Raw genomic sequence first — 12,880 nt, forward strand, 5'->3', positions numbered from 1 at the left:
ATGAATTGAACAAGTTATTTAAATTATCAGATTTCACTTATATTCCACCTTCTTGTCCTTTCCCAATTGTGGGCTTAATAGAAACTTAATAGAAACAGGATATGTTCCTGTGTTGGAGAAAGAGATAGTTTGGCTCTTTATTGTTAACATGGAATAAGGCAAGAAAATTGCTTACTTCTCACTTGGGGAATCTATTTCTACCTGTTGGAGGTTTTTTCTTTAACTTAAAGCAGGACTATTTTCAATGGAGTTAGTCAGTAACAGGAAATGCTTAGTAGAATTCTTACAATGAATAGTTGACAGAGGTGAGGGTATGTCAGAATTACATTTTTAAAGAGTGAAAGAATGAATTTGTATTTGAGTGTGAAGTCATGTGTATGCACACAGTACTAAATAAATTTACTTTGTTTTTGGTAAGAATTATGAAAATATAAAATTTATATTTGTGAATAAATGTAAGAAGAGATTTTACATGAAGATATTCTTATGATTATATTTATTTTTAAAATTTGAACTTACTTTTTTTCAGGAAGCCTTTTAGGATGCTTAAGTGAACGAATTGTTCTATTTGGTGAAATCTGTAGAGCTCTAGATCTTATTTATCTTATAAAAACCCTACATGTCACACATCTTACATATAAATGGAAGGTTTGATAATGTGCAATTTGGAGACTTATCATAACATGTACTTCAATTTACTCCCTGGCTTTATCAAAATGGACCTTAATCACATTTAATTTAAAAATCAATGTATTATTAATGATAAATAATACATAATCAAATTATATTTAACTCACTTGACAAAATCATTAAGAGAATAATCATCAAGACTAAGCAGTTGTCATAAAAGATATAATTTACATTTCCTAATACTGTTTTTATCCTATGTTGTCAATTATTCCAAAAAGTAAGAATCAAGTATAAAGAGTAAATTATTAATTGTAAATTTATACATTAAAAATATGTATGTATACATGCCTATGTGTGAGATTACCTAAGAATATTACTTTTTAAAAAAAATTCCTATGTTTTGCTGAGGTTGGAAGTTGATGACAATAGTTTATATAGCTGTTGAATTATATTCTTAAAAAACCTGTTTTGCTGATTACTTCTGGAATTTAGTCAATAATTTGGAGCCTAGGATTTAAAGTTCAGATATTTAGAAATGATTTAATGTTATCTTAATTATTTATTATTTATTTAATGTTCAAAGTCATGATGATAGAACATTACAGAAGAAGATGACAAAAGTTTTTGAATATGTGTTCTGGCTTCATTTGTTCCAAGACTATTATCCTTTAGCAAACTCAGGAGGATTAATACCCAGGGATAACACATTTCTATTTTGAAGAAACTTATATAAACAGAATCATGTTTTTTAAGACTCCATCTACTCATAAATAGTTTCTACAGAGTTCATTTCATGCTAAGTAAGGCTGAGTGTTAGATGTTATTTTTTTCTTTTCAAGAATATAATATATGGGAGACTGGAGTCTATTTCAAACACATCCCTTGTGTTCAGGACTTTACTACAATATATCCTAGGTCCTACCTGCTATGTATTCCTTTAAGACTATTACACCACATAGTCTATCTTCTCAGAAATACATCGTTTCCTTCTGAAGAGGGGCTCATTTATGATGTGGTAGTTGTAGTCACTTTGCTTAAGGATGTCTTTCAATCTTGGCTGTCTCAGATTTTAGCAGCTCTACCCTGTTCAGTGTCACAGTTTTCTTTGGGTTGTATAGTGTATAGCTAACATTATCTAAATGCCCATTTTTTCATTTATTTTTCCTTATATTGAATTTGTACTCATTTCTTAGATCACATCAGTACAAATATCATGCAACTTATAATTTGCTAGTAAAATTAGCAATAATCACTTCTCTTTGGCTATAAAATAAAACAAAGTAACTTTCTGTTATGTGCCTCAGGACCATTTTAATGAATCATAAATTCAACTTGTATTTGGGAATGCTTCTCTTTCTCTTCTCTCCCCAGTCACTTACTTAGGTATGCAAGATAATCATATGTAGTTAAACACACTGTAATAAAATTTCTATAGCATCCCAACTTGCCCTTATCAATAGGTTATGATGGCTATGGCCAAACTCTCATACATTTGGCTGCCAATTTCTAATCTGAGATAGCTCTTTAACTTTTTATTATCTAATTTATGTAGATATATAATATTTATATATTATTTTATATGTATATATAATATGTCATTATATTTTCTTAAAGCCAGCTGTTTATCTGTTGCCACTGAGTCTATAACTGACCACTTCTCAAAACTTTAATTATAACATCTTTACATAATAAAAATATTTTTATTTTCAAGGGAAAACCATCAGTCTAATATGAGTTGACCATAATGAAAAAGAACTTAATGAAAGAAAGCATGATATATGGTGGAAAGAACATTGTACTGGTAATCAGAGTATTTGTGATCCATTTTTGGGTCTGTAACTTATCAGCTGTTACAACTTTAAGCAACTGTAATATTAATCTTTATAGACCCCAGATTTCTCATTTGTAAAATGAAGATAGTCAGGTCATGTAATGAAGAAAAGGTCAGGCCTGGAGTCAGAGAGATTCATTTTTGTGAATTCAAATTTGTCCTCAGTTTACTAGCTGTGTGAACCTAGTCAAGGCATTTAACCTTTTTTTGCCTCTATTCCTCTTTTGTAAAATGAACTGATGAAGGATTTGGCAAACCACTGCAATAGTTTGCCCAGAAAAGCCTAAATGGGATCAAGAAGAATCAGACATTATTGAAACAACTGAACAATACAATATAAGAATAATGCTTTACTTAATGAAAAATTTAAAATATTTTATAAACTATTTAAAGGCAACTTTTTATTATGATTTTTTAGAAAGCTTATTCCTGTATTTATTGTTTTAGATAATTTTAAGATAATGGAATATTATCCTTGGCTTTACTGGTTCAAACTTTTAAATGATTTTTTTTTGAAGTTAGTGATGATGTTGCAAGTGTGTGTTTTGCTTTATGAAAATCCAGTCTTTAAAAATTGTTGCTATAGAATAATGATTTAAATAATAAAAAGAATCTCTGATTTACCATAGCACTTTCTTAAATAATATCTCCCCATTAGTTCAGGTTCTTTACAAAAGAAGCAGGTAGACAGAAAAACTTAAAAAGTATAATGTAAGGAAATGTTGACTCATAGGCATACTTAATAAATCAAGATTAAGCACAAGTATTTCTGAATTATTCAACTCCTTAACAATTAATTCAGGTGTACATAGAAGAAACAACTACTTATCTTCCAGTTCCCTTATTTGCTTGCTCTAAAAAGCAACAATTGCTTTCCTATACCTAATATCTGGCTGTCTCATCCAGTGAGTGGTAACACTTTATTCCCTCTCAAGAAAATCAGACAGTTACATTTTTAAAATTTTTAATTCATTTAAAATTAAACACAAAAAGATTAAAAATAGAGAATATTTCCCTGTATATAGTAAAATATAAAAATAATTCCATATAAAATCATGAAATCTGCATCATACTTTTTTGCTTCTTTTTTTGGAAACTCTGTAATAAATGCTATATATCATTTCACAGTTACCCTGCTTTTCTATGCTTCTTCTAAGTTTTGCTCTCTGATGTGCAGATCTCCCTCTCTATCCCATAGTATAAAAGGCTATCATTACACACAATTGTATGTGTAAAATCATACTATGAATACTTCTATTTATTAATGCTTTCTCTAAATCTGCATAGCATCTTTCACTATAGGTCCCTTGTAGATCACTAGAGTATTTATAATACTCAATATAACAACTCAGAGTTGTTCTTAGAATGACACTGCTATTACTGTGTACATTGATCTTTTGGTTCTGCTTGTTTCACTTTATTTACTTATTTTTTATTTCATGCAAGTCTTTCCATGTTTTTCTAGTCAACCAGTTCATCATTTCTTATAGCACTATATTATTCCGTCATAATCACATACCAAAACTTGTTTAGCCATTCCCCAATTGATAGGTATCCCCTCAAATTCCTATTCTTTGCCACAACAAAGAGAGTTGCCATAAATATTTTAGGACATATAAACTTTTTCCTTTTACCCAAAACACCTTGGAAAACAGATCTAATAATGGTACCACTGGGTCAAAAGATACATGAAGTTTTATAATTCCTTGGACAAAATTCCATCTTGGTCTCCAAAATGATTGAATTAGTTCACAATTCTACCAACAATGAATCAGTGTTCCAATTTTTTCTCATCCCCTCCAGCACTGGTTATTTTCTACTTCTATCATTTTAGCCAATCTGCTAGGTATGAAATGGCATCTCAAAGTTGAGTCAATTTACATTTCTCTAATCACTAGTGATTTAAGACATTTTTTTCCATATGACTATATCTAGTTTTGATAACTTTGAAACTGTCTGTTCATATCCTTTGACCATTTATCAATTGGGAAATGTGTCATATTCTTAGAAATTTGACAAAGTTTATTTATATATTTGAGATGTGACCTTTATCTGAGAAATTCTATAAAAGTCCCTTTCCCCCAATTTTCTTTCCTTCTAACCTTGGCTATAATGATACAAAGCCTTTTTAATTTAATGTTAAAAAAATATCCATTTTACACTACACTGTATTGTCTCTTTCTATTTCCATAAATTCTGCTATCTGTAAGTCTGATAGTAATATGTTGTGTGTTCTTCTAATTGTCTTACAATGTTGCCCTCTATATCTAATTCATTTTCCATTTTGATCTTCTCTTGGTAAATAGTATAAGATAATGGTCTATGAGGAATTTCTGCTAGATTGTTTTTCCAGCTTTCCTAGTGATTTTTTATCAGACAATGAATTCTTATCTCAAAATCTTTACAGATGTTAAATAAAGCCCCATATAATTATATGTGTCTACTCTTTTCTAATGACTAATGTTCTAATTACCAGCCATTACCAAATAAGGTTGATAATTACTGCCATGTAGAATAGTTTAAGATCTTGTTCTGTGAAAGCTTTTTCTTTTACATTTTTCATTACTTCTCTTGATATTCTTGACCTTTTCTTTCAAATGAATTTTGCAATTATTTTTTTCTAGCTCAGTAAAATAACTTTTGGTGATTTGATTTTAGTAGCATTGAATAGATTTAGATAAAATATTCTGCCTACCCATGAACAATTAATTCTCCAATTATTTAAATGTGACTTTATTTGTATAACAAAGTATATTAACACTATGTTAATGTGGTTCTTGGGTTTGTTTTGGTAGGTACACTCTCAGGTACTTTATATTGTCTATACAATCTTGTAGAGTTGTGTTGTTTATATACAGAATTGCTTGTAATTTATGTGGGTTTATTTTATATGCTGTCTTTGCTAAGATTATTAATTTTTCAACTAGTTTTTAAATTCAATCTTTACAATTTTTCAAGCATATGATCATATCGTCTGTAAAAAGAAATAGTTTTATTACTTCATTACCCATTCTGATTCCTTCCATTTCTTTTTCTTCTCTTATTGCTATTGCTACCATTTCTAATACAATATTGAATAATATTGATGATAATAGGCATCCCTGTTTCACTTCTGATCTTACTGGGAAAGCTTCCAGCTTATCTCGATTATATATAATCCTGGCTGATGTTTTGAGGTAAATGTTTGTTATCATCTGAAGAACAATCCTTTTATGCTTATGCTTTCAAGTGTTTTTAATAGAAATGTTATATTTTATCAGTGTTTTTCTCCATCCATAGCTATAATGATGTGATTTTTATTATTTATAGATATGTTTCCTTTTGTTAAAAAGTACCCCTGCATTCCTAGTATAAATCTCACTTGATCACAGTGTATAAACTTTGTCATATATTGTGGTAGTCTCCTATTTTATTTGGAATTTTTGCATCTATTAATTTTCATAACTAATTTTCATCTATCTTGAAAGTGGTCTATAATTTTCTTTTTCTATTTTTACTTCTCTTGGTTTATATATTAATGTCAAATTTGTTTCATACAAGGAACTTGCCTATCATTTCACATTATTTATTTAGTATTGACATTGATTGATGTTTAAATGTTTTGTAGAATTCACTTGTAAATTCTCTCTGGAGTATGCTTTCTAGAGCCACCAAATTGGGATGCCAAAATGTACTATGTTTTTTAGAGCCCCCATGCTAGGGTGCCAAAATATACCATCTGGACTAGCTCTCTGTAAGATCTCAGGACCAGCCCAAGTCCTTGGTTTTAGTGGAGAAGTAAAGAATCTGGGGACCGGACTTCCGGCCAAGATGGCAGAGAGGAGGCACACAGCTGTGTAAGCTCCACTTTTTCTCTCAGAATCCATTTCATTACAAGCCTCTGAATTAATGCTTGACTGAAAAAAAAAACCCACAAATAGTTATCAAGAGAAGACATCCTTGAAATTCACCAGGAAAGATCTGTTTTTGCTCAAGGGCGGGGAAGGTTTTAGATCAAGTGCAGGCTGAGAGCAGGCAGTAGCAGCAGCAGGCAGCTCACAGCCGAGCAGACTGGAGTGGGGTAGGGTGTGATCTCAGCTGTCTCTGCGGGGGAAGCTTTGCTGCAGGATTGGATACTTTGCCCTGGCAGTGGGTCAGTGGCCCAGCAGAGAGACTAGGAACACCGGGGGTGAAGAATACAACCCCAAACAGCTGGAGTCTCTCGGGACTTGGCCACCCCTCCCCCGCAGTGTCTCAGCACACTCTAGGAGTCTTAGAGTGCAGGTGCAGCACAGTACTGCTAGTGCCTCACTGCTGCGCCCCTACCCCCCCCCCCAGCTCAGTAACACCACCCAGACCCTCCCCCCAAAAAAGCAGACTCCATTTAGGGTTTTTTTCCTTTTTTTTCTTTGCTAGTTTGTCTTTGATTCTTCTCTGACAAAATGACAAAATGAAAAAGACCTTAACCCTTGACAGCTTCTATATGGATAGAGAGTAGACTCTAAACCCTGAGGAGACTAAAAACAGACTGTCTCCAGGTGAATCCCCAAAGGAGGAGATCATCTGTTCCTCAGCACAGATGAATAGAAGAAATTAAAAAGGCTCTCACAAGAAAGCTAGAAGAAAAATGGGAAAAGGAGAGGGAGGCTTGGCAAGAGAGTCTGGAAAAGTCATCCCACTCATTTAAAGACAGAGTGGATAAAGAAATTAAATCATTGAAAAATAGGATTAGTGAATTGGAAACAGAAAATAGCTCTCTAAAAAATAAAATTGGGGAAATGGAAAAAAATTCCATAGAACAAAAGAACTCAATTGGACAATTAGAAAAAGATATTTAAAAAGTGAGTGAAGAAAATACTTCATTGAAAATTAGAATCGAACAAATGGAATTGAATGACTCGAGGAGACAAGAAGAATCAAGCAAAACCAAAAAAATCAAACAGTGGAAAAGAATGTGAAATACCACCTTGGGAAAACAACAGACATGGAAAATAGATCCAGGAGAAACAATCTGAGAGTTATTGGACTCCCAGAAAAGTATGATGAAAAAAAGAGCCTGGACACTATTTTCCAGGAAATTATCAAAGAGAACTGCCCAGAAGTCATAGAAACAGAGGGTAAAATAGACTTTGAAAGAATTCATCGATCACCTACTGAAAGGGATCCTAAAATCAAAACACCAAGAAATATAGTGGCCAAATGCCAGAACCCTCAGATGAAGGAAAAAATACTGCAAGCAGCTAGAAAAACCCAATTCAAATATAGAGGAACCACAATAAGGATCACCCAGGATCTAGTAGCATCCACATTAAAAGATCGAAGGGCCTGGAATATGGTATTCCAAAAGGCTAAGGAACTTGGTATGCAACCAAAAATAACTTATCCAGCCAGAATGAACATCTTTTTCCAGGGAAGAAGATAGACATTCAACGAAATAAGCAAATTTCACCTATTTTTGATGAAAAAATCAGAACTTAACAAAAAGTTTGATCTACAAATATAGAACTCAAGAGAAACCTAAAAAAGGTAAAAATAAATCTTGGGAGCTATATTTCTGCTATAAAGATGTTTAAAGAATACATGTATACCTTGTTCCAGAAACTAGATGTGGAAAGGACATTGTACCAGAAAAAGGGTAAAGTGGGGGTACTACATCTCATGAAGAGGCAAAGGAAACCTATATATCTGAAGGAAAGAATGGAGGGGGATGAATATAGTGGATATCTTACTGCCTTCAGAATTGGCTTTAAGAGAAAAATTTTAGACATATTCAATTTATGGTGAAACTTCTCCCACCTCATTGAAAAGTGAGAAGGGAAAAGTGAAAAGGGAAGGAATAAGCTAAGCAGAAGGGAATATGGAAACTGTGAAGGAAAGGGGTAAGATAGGGGGAGGAACTCTGAGGCGGGGTGAGGGATACTAAAAAGGGACTGTGAGAAGCAAGTGGTGTTCACAAGCTTAATACTGGGAAAGGGGGGAAGGGGGAAAGAAAGGAAAAAAGCATAAACAGGGGTTAACAAGATGGCAAGTAATATAGAACTGGTAATTTTAACCATAAATGTGAATGGGGTAAATTCCCCCAAAAAGAGGAAGCGGTTAGCAGAATGGATTAAAAGCCAGAATCTTACAATATGTTGTTTACAGGAAACACACCTGAAGCAGGGAGATACATGCAGAGTAAAGGTAAAAGGTTGGAGCAAAATCTACCATGCTTCAGGTGAAGTCAAAAGAGAAGGGGTAGCCATCCTGATCTCAGATCAAGCTAAAGCAAAAATTGATCTAATTAAAAGAGAAAAGGAAGGGCACTATATCTTGCTAAAGGGTAGCATAGATAATGAAGCAATATCAGTATTAAACATATATGCACCAAGTGGTGTAGCATCTAAATTCTTAAAAGAGAAATTAAGAGAGCTGCAAGAAGAAATAGACAGCAAAACTATAATAGTGGGAGATCTCAACCTTGCACTCTCAGAATTCGATAAATCAAACCACAAAATAAATAAGAAAGAAGTCAAAGAGGTAAATCAAATACTAGAAAAATTAGATATGATAGATCTCTTGAGAAAACATAATGGAGACAGAAAGGAGTACACTTTCTTTTCAGCAGTTCATGGAACCTATACAAAAATTGACCATATATTAGGACATAAAAAACCTCAAACTCAAATGCAGTAAGGCAGAACTAGTAAATGCATCCTTTTCTGATCATGATGCAATGAAAATTACATTCAACAAAAAGCCAGGGGAAAGTAGACCAAAAAATAATTGGAAACTAAATAATCTCATACCAAAGAATGATTGGGTGAAACAGCAAATCATAGACATTAATAACTTCACCCAAAAAAACGATAATAATGAGACACCATACCAAAATATATGGGATGCAGCCAAAGCAGTAATAAGGGGAAATTTCATATCTCTAGAAGCCTACTTGCATAAAATAGAGTAAGAGGTCAATGAATTGGGCTTGCAACTAAAAATGCTAGAAAAGGAACAAATTAAAAAACCCCAGTCAAACACTAAACTTGAAATTCTAAAAATAAAAGGAGAGATCAATAAAATTGGAAGTTAAAAAAAAAAAAAACTATTGAATTAATTAATGAAACTAAGAGTTGGTTCTATTAAAAAAAACCAACAAAATAGACAAACCTTTAGTAAATCTGATCTAAAAAAGGAAAGAGGAAAATCAAATTGTTAGTCTTAAAAATGAAAAGGGAAAACTCACCACTAATGAAGAGGAAATTAGAGCAATAATTAGGAGTTACTTTGCCCAACTTTATGCCAATAAATTTGACAACTTAAATGAAATAGAAGAATACCTCCAAAAATATAGCTTGCCCAAACTAACAGAGGAAGAAGTAAATACCCTAAACAGTCCCATCTCAGAAAAAGAAATAGAACAAGATATTAACCAACTCCCTAAGAAAAAATCCCCAGGACCAGATGGATTTACATGTGAATTCTACCAAACATTTAAAGAACAATTAACTCCAATGCTAAATAAACTATTTGAAAAAATAGGGATTGAAGGAGTCCTACCAAACTCCTTTTTACGACACAGACATGGTACTGATACCTAAACCAGGTAGGTTGAAAACAGAGAAAGAAAATTATAGACCAATCTCCCTAATGAATATTGATGCTAAAATCTTAAATAAAATATTAGCAAAAAGATTACAGAAAATCATCCCCAGGATAATACACTGTGACCAAGTAGGATTTATACCAGGAATGCAGGGCTGGTTCAATATTAGAAAAACTATTAGCATAATCGACTATATCAATAACCAACCAAACAAAAATCATATGATCATCTCAATAGATGCAGAAAAAGCATTTGATAAAATCCAACATCCATTCCTAATAAAAACACTTGAGAGCACAGGAATAAATGGACTTTTTCTTAAAATAGTCAGGAGCATATATTTAAAACCATCAGTAAGCATCATATGCAATGGGGAAAAAGTGGAACCTTTCCCAGTAAGATCTGGAGTGAAGTAAGATTGCCCACTATCACCATTATTATTCAATATTGTATTAGAAACACTAGCCACAGCAATAAGAGTCGAGAAAGATATTAAAGGAATTAGAGTAGGCAATGAGGAAACCAAACTATCAGTCTTTGCAGATGATATGATGGTATATCTAGAGAACCCTAGAGATTCTACTAAAAAGCTATTAGAAATAATTCATAACTTTAGCAAAGTAGCAGGATACAAAATAAATCCCCATAAATCCTCAGCATTTTTATACATCACCAACAAAATCCAACAGCAAGAGATACAAAGAGAAATTCCATTCAAAGTAACTGTTGACAGCATAAAATATTTGGGAATCTATCTACCAAAAGAAAGACAGGAATTATATGAGCAAAATTACAAAAAAAAAAAACTTTCCACACAAATAAAGTCAGACTTAAATAATTGGGAAAATATTAAGTGCTCTTGGATAGGCCGAGCGAATGTAATAAAGATGACAACACTCCCTAAACTAATCTATTTATTTAGTGTTATACCAATCAGACTTCCAAGAAAATATTTTAATGATCTAGAAAAAATAACAACAAAATTCATATGGAACAATAAAAAGTCGAGAATCTCAAGGGAATTAATGAAAAAAAAAATCAAATGAAGGTGGCCTAGCTATACCTAATCTAAAATTATATTATAAAGCAGCAGTCACCAAAACCATTTGGTATTGGCTAAGAAATAAGTTGATCAGTGGAATAGGTTAGGTTCACAATACAGAATAGTCAACTATAGCAATCTAGTGTTTGACAAACCCAAAGATCCTAACTTTTGGGATAAGAATTCATTATTTGATAAAAACTGCTGGGATAACTGGAAATTAGTATGGTAGAAATTAGGCATGGACCCCCACTTAACACCATATACCAAGATAAGATCAAAATGAGTCCATGATCTAGGCATAAAGAACGAGATTATAAATAAATTAGAGGAACATAGGATAGTTTATCTCTCAGACTTGTGGAGGAGAAAGAAATTTGTGACCAAAGATGAACTAGAGACCATTACTGATCACAAAATAGAAAATTTTGATTATATCAAATTAAAAAGCCTTTGTACAAATAAAACTAATGCAAACAAGATTAGAAGGGAAGCAACAAACTGGGAAAACATCTTCACAGTTAAAGGTTCTGATAAAAACCTCATTTCCAAAATATATAGAGAATTGACTCAAATTTATAAGAAATCAAGCCATTCTCCAATTGATAAATGGTCAAAGGATATGAACAGACAATTTTCAGATGATGAAATTGAAACTATTACCACTCATATGAGTGTTCCAAATCACTATTGATTAGAGAAATGCAAATCAAGACAACTCTGAGATACCACTACACACCTGTCAGATTGGCTATGATGACAGGAAAAAATAATGATGAATGTTGGAGAGGATGCGGGAAAACTGGGACACTAATGCATTGTTGGTGGAGTTGTGAACAATTCCAGCCATTCTGGAGAGCAATCTGGAATTATGCCCAAAAAGTTATCAAACTGTGCATACCTTTGATCCAGCAGTGTTACTTCTGGGCTTATATCCCAAAGAAATATTAAAAAAGGGACAGGGACTTGTATGTGCCAAAATGTTTGTGGCAGTTCTGTTTGTAGTGTCTAGAAACTGGAAAATGAATGGCTGCCCATCAATTGGAAAATGGCTGGGTAAATTATGGTATACGAATGTTATGGAATATTATTGTTCTGTAAGAAATGACCAGCAGGATGAATACAGAGAGGCTTGGAGAGACTTACATGAACTGATGCTAAGTGAAATGAGCAGAACCAGGAGAGCATTATACATTTCAACAACGATACTGTATGAGGATGTATTCTGATGGAAGTGGATTTCTTCAACAAAGAGAAGATCTAACTCAGTTTTAATTGATCAAGGATGGACAGAAGCAGCTACACCCAAAGAAAGAACACTGGAAAAGGAATGTAAACTATTTGCATTTTTGTTTTTCTTCCCAGGTTATTTTTACCTTCTGAATCCAATTCTCCTTGTGCAACAAGAAAACTGTTCGATTCTGCAAACATATATTGTATCTAGGATATATATACTGCAACATATTTAACATATATAGGACTGCTTGCTATCTAGGGGAGATGGTGGAGGGAGGGAGGGGAAAAATCGGAACAGAAGCAAGTGCAAGGGATAATGTTGTAAAAAAAAAAATCACCCTGGCATGTCAATAAAACGTTATTATAAAATTAAAAAAAAAGATTAAAAAAAGGGAATATCAGAATACTAAAACAAAGAAAAGAAAAGAATCTGGGGACCCACAAGAATGGTCAAAGATGGAATTTGTTTATTTCAAGTCCTCTCAGGCCTAAATACCTTACTATGATTACATCACTACAGCACACTAAGCATGTGCCAACTATAGAATCATTACAGCACCACACCATCACAGCACAC

This window comes from Antechinus flavipes, chromosome 3 (genome assembly GCF_016432865.1).
Source record: "Antechinus flavipes isolate AdamAnt ecotype Samford, QLD, Australia chromosome 3, AdamAnt_v2, whole genome shotgun sequence".
NCBI lineage: Eukaryota > Metazoa > Chordata > Mammalia > Dasyuromorphia > Dasyuridae > Antechinus > Antechinus flavipes.